We start from the raw sequence: 6,448 nt of genomic DNA, 5'->3' as shown, positions 1-6,448 counted from the left end.
GCATCCTGGCCTGGGGACTGAATGGTGTCTTCCAGGGTGGAGCCTCTGCAGACCCACATACACACAGGCACACAAAGCCTGGGGAGTGGGGCCCCGGGCCCATGCAGGCTGGGATGCATACACACAGCGGCCACACAGCTTGGCCACCATGCAGGGTCACTCACTACTCGGAGAGGCACCCCTTCCTCGGAGCTCCGTGAGCGAGCATGGGCTGCAATTCCACTGTTTAGCCTCGGTCAGTGTGCCACTGGACCACACGTGAACCGCAGCCCTGGCAGTGCCCCCGGCCCTCTTCAGCCTCCCCCAGCTCCTTGCTCAGATTGCAAGGCTCATCCTCCATCTGCTGGACAGCCTGAGGCCAGCGCTCCTGGTGGAGATGAGGAAGGAGAGAAGGCGGCTGACCATGTCAGTCCTAACTGCATCTATCACTGCGTTTCCTCCCCCAAACCCGGGGTGGGAATGAGTGCGCTGTCAGTGGAAAGCAGGTGAGATCCTTTACCTGCAAAGCCTGACCAGACTCATCTCTGTCACATCACCTCCTCAAGCTGCAATCCTAATCCTAAGGACCTGCTTTTGGGGAGGCTGTGCCCAGCACAGAGAAGCCCGCCTATGCTTCACACAGAGGTGACCAAATATTTTATTGTCTTCACTGGGACTTTGGAGAGTGAGATGACTCCTGGGACATCATGTGCCCGCATGAATCCTGGCATGAATATCAGCTCACCATGTTCCCCGCATACATGTGCAAGCAGATACACGGCTTGGTGTGCAAAAGGGGGTTTGTGCTCAACAGGCACATTTTATGCACATTATGTCCATACGTGCCCCAGGATGTGCATGCCTTTGCACATGTAGGTGCGTCTGGTGGGATGTAGCAGCCATGAGTCTGCAGGAGTGAGCTGCAGGCATGTGTGGAGGTCACGTGTGTCCCCATGCACACACACTCAGAGGCGCCCCTGCTACTTTGAGATGGTTCCTTCCCTCCTGCACAGCTGCAGACTGGGGAAGGATCAAGAAGACAGGCTTTGGCCTTGTTCCTCCAATAGGTGACCAGACCAAGGTGGGCGACAGAGCTGGGGTGTGGCCCCACCAGGAGCTTCCTGTCCAACCAGTAATGGGGACTTTGGTCAGAAGGTTGGCCCCATAGGAAGGTGCTGCCCCAGTCTGGAAGCGGAGTCTGCTTACCCCAGAGTTTGCCCTAATCCTCTACTCACCCCCAAGACAAGCAAGGATCTGCGTAGGGACACACAGCCAGCCTTGGGAGGGTGTAGCTGGACACTGGGCAGTCTGTCTCTCAGTTCAGGCACTTGCAACTATGATGACCACCAGCTATCCTGGGTCACTGATTCTAGAATGAGCCTCTGGCTTGGGAGCCAAGCTGGACTCAGCTGAGCTTGACTTCAGACGTGGAGGAACTTTGGGGCTGGGTGTGTCCTGGAGGCCCCTCCAAACATACAGAGAACAGATGGGGTCAACCCAGACAGACACCTTCCATAGGCCGGTTTCTGGTAGGATGCTGGGAGGATGCCGAGGAGTCCTCAGGGTGACTCTGGCCAGTCCTGAGAAGCCTCCAAGCCCTCCCTTCATGCAGGTGGAAGCATCCTCAAGGTGCCAGGCAGTATTCTGGATCCTAGAAGTGAAACATGAATGAGAGACTGAGTCTTGCCCTCTGGTGCTCACGGTACCCTGCAGGCCAGCAGAGAGTATAAGCAGAGAGATCTAACATACTGTCAGGTCAACATAATAAAATCAAACAAGGGATGGAGGTTGAGCTGGCCAGGAGCACTTTGTCTGACCTTCAGGAAGAGAATGGATGAGGTGACATATGTGCTGAGAGTCAGAGAAAGTCACTCAGAGGTGAGAGCTCATCTCCATGCCAGAAACAGTAGGTGCAAAGGTACTGGGGTCGCCCTCTTGGAGTGTTTCTGTGGTACTTCTTGTGAGCCAGATCTGTGCTGCAGTCTCACGGTTCAGCCTGCAGAGGGACCAGTCTAAGAGAAGGTAGGCATGGACACTGGGAGCCTGTGGTGGGGCTGCACGGTGTGCCCAGCTTGGCATCAGGTTGTTCTGAATCTGTGGGCACACCCCCACAACTCACCTGGACCACTGACCTGAAAACCTAAGTTGAAGGTCAAAGGTGTGTACAGTGGTGTGACATGTCTGTGGAAGGCCTTTTACCCCGCCCCCACCTACCCAGGTTCTGGGAGATGAGTCTTTCCCATCCAAACTTCCCTACATTAGCAGAGCTGATGATTTGCTACAGCAAGAGGCCACAAACTTAGCTTTAAATGACATGCATGTATTGGCTTCTAGCTCTGGAGTCCAGAAGCCTGAGATCAGGACATGGGCAGGTTGGTTCCCAGGAGGCTCAGCGGAGAGTCTGTTCCCTGCCCCTCTCCCAACGTGGGGCAGTGCCAGCCTCCAGTGTCCTGGGCTTGTGGCCACCTCACTCCAGCCCCTGCCTCCCTCTCTGCAAGGCTGTCTTCCCTCCCAGTGTGTCCCCTCCTGTTTGGAGAAGGTCACTGGTCATTGGATTTGGGGATAAACTCCACTCAAAACCCTTCACTTAATCATATCTACAAAAACCCTTTCTCCAAATAAGCTTCCCCTCTATTTTTTATTGGGGGTGGGTGGGGGATGGGGGGTTACTGTGTAACCAGTACACAGTAACAAGTGCCAGGGACCTGGGAGGCTGCATCTTCCTGACGGTTAAGCCAGTGCTCCTGCTCTTCCTCAAGGCCACCACAGGGCCCTGCGGGGCACCCCTTGTGAGTTAAGAGAGGCAGAAAATGAGCCTGATGGAGGCAGGGTGGCAGCCTGATGAGCGGGCAGCATCAGGCCTGCCCACCAAGAATGCAGCCTGTGGTCCCCACCTCCGCACAGGATGTATGAACAGACAGGCGCCCTGCTCCGGTGCCCCCACGCTGACGGTGCCAGGCACAGTGTGGAGGGGACTCACAGAGGCACCGGCAATTCCTTAAATGCTGTGTTCCGCCGGGCCCACTCACAGCAGGATGTGCCCTCTCAGCCCTCAGGTCTGGGCATGAGCACTGGGCGAGTGGCCACCAGGCCGTGGGCCCGTGAGACCCAGCGCTTGCCCCCTGTGATTACCCCACAGCCGGAAGGCACCTTCTGCCCTGCCATCTCCAGTGCCAAGACCTGGGCTCGGCTTGTCTACAGTGTCTCTTACAATGTGTGGAAGCCTGGTCTGAAGCCACCAGCAGGCATGGTGGAGCCGGGACTAACCCAGGATCTGTGGGCCCCCATACTCGGGGTGGCTTCCGGGTCCTGGGCACTGGCCCAGCAGAGGTGGAGGTGGGAGGGCAGCTGTGTCTGCGATGAGCTGGCTGACACTCTCTGCTCCCCGCTCTCAGCTAAGGGGCCTGTGGGCCTGCCTGCTCTCAAAGGCCAGGGAGGGGAGGGGAGGGACAGGGTCCCTGATGGTGAATACGAAATTGAGGGGGAGGGCCAGGGGGGCTACTTGGCCTGCTCTCCCCTGCTCAGCAGAAGCAGGTTGGGGCAGGCCCAGCTGGCCCACCACCTGCTGACCGGCTTCCTCCCTGGCCCCCTGAGGGCAGGCGGTGGGAACAGACCCCTTCTCTGCCTCCCAGCCCCCAGGCAGCCATCCCCTGGGAGGCGTGGTCAGCGGGCTCAGGTGTCTTCTGTCCTGGCTTCCGAGCCAGGGGGGGGGGTCACTCCCCAGGGCCTGTGACAAGGAGACAGGCAGGCGGAGCAGTGTCTGGCTGCAGGGGGGCCAGGCCAACCCTGATGATCTCCAGCTTCCCCCAGGAGGCCGGGTCATCCAGGTATGTCCACAGGGACCTCCCGAAGCCATTCCCACGACCCCTGTCCCCTCCCCACCCCCCAGGCCCCGTCCAGGCTGTCTCTACAGCCCCCTGCCTGCTCTGGTGAGCAGCCCCTGCACTCCTCAGCCAACCGGGGGATGCCCCAGAACCTCACTAGGACAGCAAGCCTACACTCCCACTTCAGACTACGCCAGAGGGACCTCCCCTCAGGTCAGGGAGTTTGGAGAAAAGAAGGCTGAAAGGGACTAGGTACTTTGTTCAAGGTCATTCAGTTTATCTACCTCCTGGAGTGGATTCCTGGGGTTTCCATTTCAGCTCTGCTAATTATTAGCTGGGTAACCTCTGGGGAATCTCATGACCTCTCTGTACCTCAGTTTCCTCAACTGTAAAGTGGGAACAATTAGAACCCCACTTCAAAGGGGGCTGTAGAGGGTTGTGTGAGCTGATCCTCTGTACCCAGTGAGAGTTCCCTGATCAGCGGCTTCTGCCATTGTCGTTTGTCACTGTCAGGTCATATGGCTTTCCCACGGCTGTGAACTTCAAAGTCCCCATCTGTCCTATTAACTAATAGTTGGGCCAAGGCACAGAAAATGTTTTTAAGTTAGAAAGTTTGAGGCTAGATCTACCCCTCTCTAAAGATCATAGCCCACCCTAACCCCCCAACTCCTACTTGTTCTCCTGTGAGGCCCCCCACACCAAGCCTACACCCTACTTCCCCATGCAGGTACACCCTAAGGTGGTCGCCTTAGGAAACTGAGTTGGCATTTACCCCCAAGGGCAGCCAGAAATATCAAGATACCAGGACTTGTTGGTACCAAGGAGCTGTTGGGTGAGCTGAGCCAGAGGTCTGGGAATTAGGGGCTAGAGGCAGAGCTGCTGGGTTGGGAACCCCAGGCCCCTGCAGGCTCAGAGATAGGCTCTCACCGGTGGGCAGACCTGCTGCAACTTGTGATTGGGCCCCATTCCAGGCCAGGAGCACCCACACAGCAGCAGATCCATGCACCCCCTGCAGGACCTGTGCCAACCTCTGTAAGCAAGCGCCAGCCGCTGCACTGCAAGAGGGTGGCTACAGGCTAGGGCTGGGGGAGGGGTGGTCGCCCAAGTTGGCATTTGCCCCCAAGGGCAGCAGGAAGGCCCGCCCATGACATGCCCTGGTCCCCTGCAAGGCTCTCCTACTGGGAAGAGGGGCTCACAGCACAGCATCTCGCAACGCTCCGCAGACCTCATTCACTCACCCCCACTCATTCATCCACTCTGCACTGTCACAGGGTCTTGCTGTGTGACCTGTCCTCTCTGGGCCCTGCTGGCTTGCTTACAGCAAGAGATGGCCAACCTCAGACTCATCTGCTGAGGGTCTCTGGGAGGAGTGGGCTTGGACAGGAAGTCCAAGGTGGGGACAGCTGCAGGCTGGACGGCACAGCCAATGGGAGCTGCAAGGTTACTTCTTCTGTGGTCGCCCTGGGAGTTCTGGAATCTCACCCACGCACTGCGGACAGGCTCCCTCCAGCCCTCCCCCACTCTCCTTCTCTCAGGGCCCTGGTGATCAGATCCCAACCCTACATTAGGAGGAAGGGGGGCCTTGCTGCTATATTTTCTCAGTGACCACACCATAGGAGGCACCGGCCCCCCTCATTAGTTCCTGTCACAGAGAAGCAGCTGAGGCTGGCAGGGCTTGCCGCCCCCCGGCCCCCAGCCCCAAGGCCTTCAAGGCCTCCACAGCCCTCCCCCAGCTGACCACTCTCACCGCACCCCCCGAATAACCGCTCCCCTGAGTTTGGGCCTCCCTTGCTGTTGCCGCTTTGTCTCCTTAGGGGCCCAACGGACACTCCAGCCCCCTCTTTGCGCTTTAGTGTCCCCTCACCTTCAGCACCTCTCAAAGTCCCTCCATTGCCTCCCAACCTCAGGCAACCCCCGCCAGACAGGAACCAGAAAGCCCTCATCTGGCCTCCACTACCCCTGCAGGGTAGAGGTCGGGGCAGACCTGGATCATGGCTGGCCTCACCCATGGGGTCCACCTTGGGTGACTTGACCCCTCGGTCTTGCTTTGCACTGAGGCTCAGAAAGCTGCTGTGGCGACGTGAGGTCCTGAGGGGTAGAGGGAGGCCTCCTGGTCAGAAGTCAGGCCCTGCCTCCCCCCAGAAAGCTCCCGCCTTTTTAAGATCCAGTCTGCTCAGCTGTGAATCGAAGCCACTTTCTGTCCTTCCTGCCTCACACAGTTGCCAGGAGAGTCCAAAGAGAGAGGGGCCACGGTCAAGTACCAACAGGTGTGGCTCCCCGGAGCCGGTGGGGAGAGAGGCAGGTCTCCTGTGCACCAGTTTCAAGGCCTGGATCCTCACTAACAGTGTCCACCATGGCCCTGTCGGGAGCGGTCACCCATGCACCCCAATACCAGGGGCCCCAGGCAAGGTGCATTCCAGCTGCACTCCCCTGCCATCCCCAGAACGAGAGCACACCCAAGCAAGGACTGTCTGCACCACTGGGTGCTAGGCTCCCACCAGCTTTATGCAAGCAGAAGCCAGGGAGGAGCTGTGGGGCCATTCCCTGGGCCGGAGCTGGGACTGCAAGACTCCAGGCTTCTGTTTTCCAGACAGACAGTGCTGGCAGGGTGAGGAGGTCTCTGGTGAAGCTCTGGGTCCCGGAGG

Source organism: Condylura cristata, unplaced genomic scaffold, assembly GCF_000260355.1.
Source record: "Condylura cristata isolate star-nosed mole 26May11 unplaced genomic scaffold, ConCri1.0 scaffold00024, whole genome shotgun sequence".
Lineage (NCBI taxonomy): Eukaryota > Metazoa > Chordata > Mammalia > Eulipotyphla > Talpidae > Condylura > Condylura cristata.
This window is presented reverse-complemented; position numbering follows the sequence as displayed.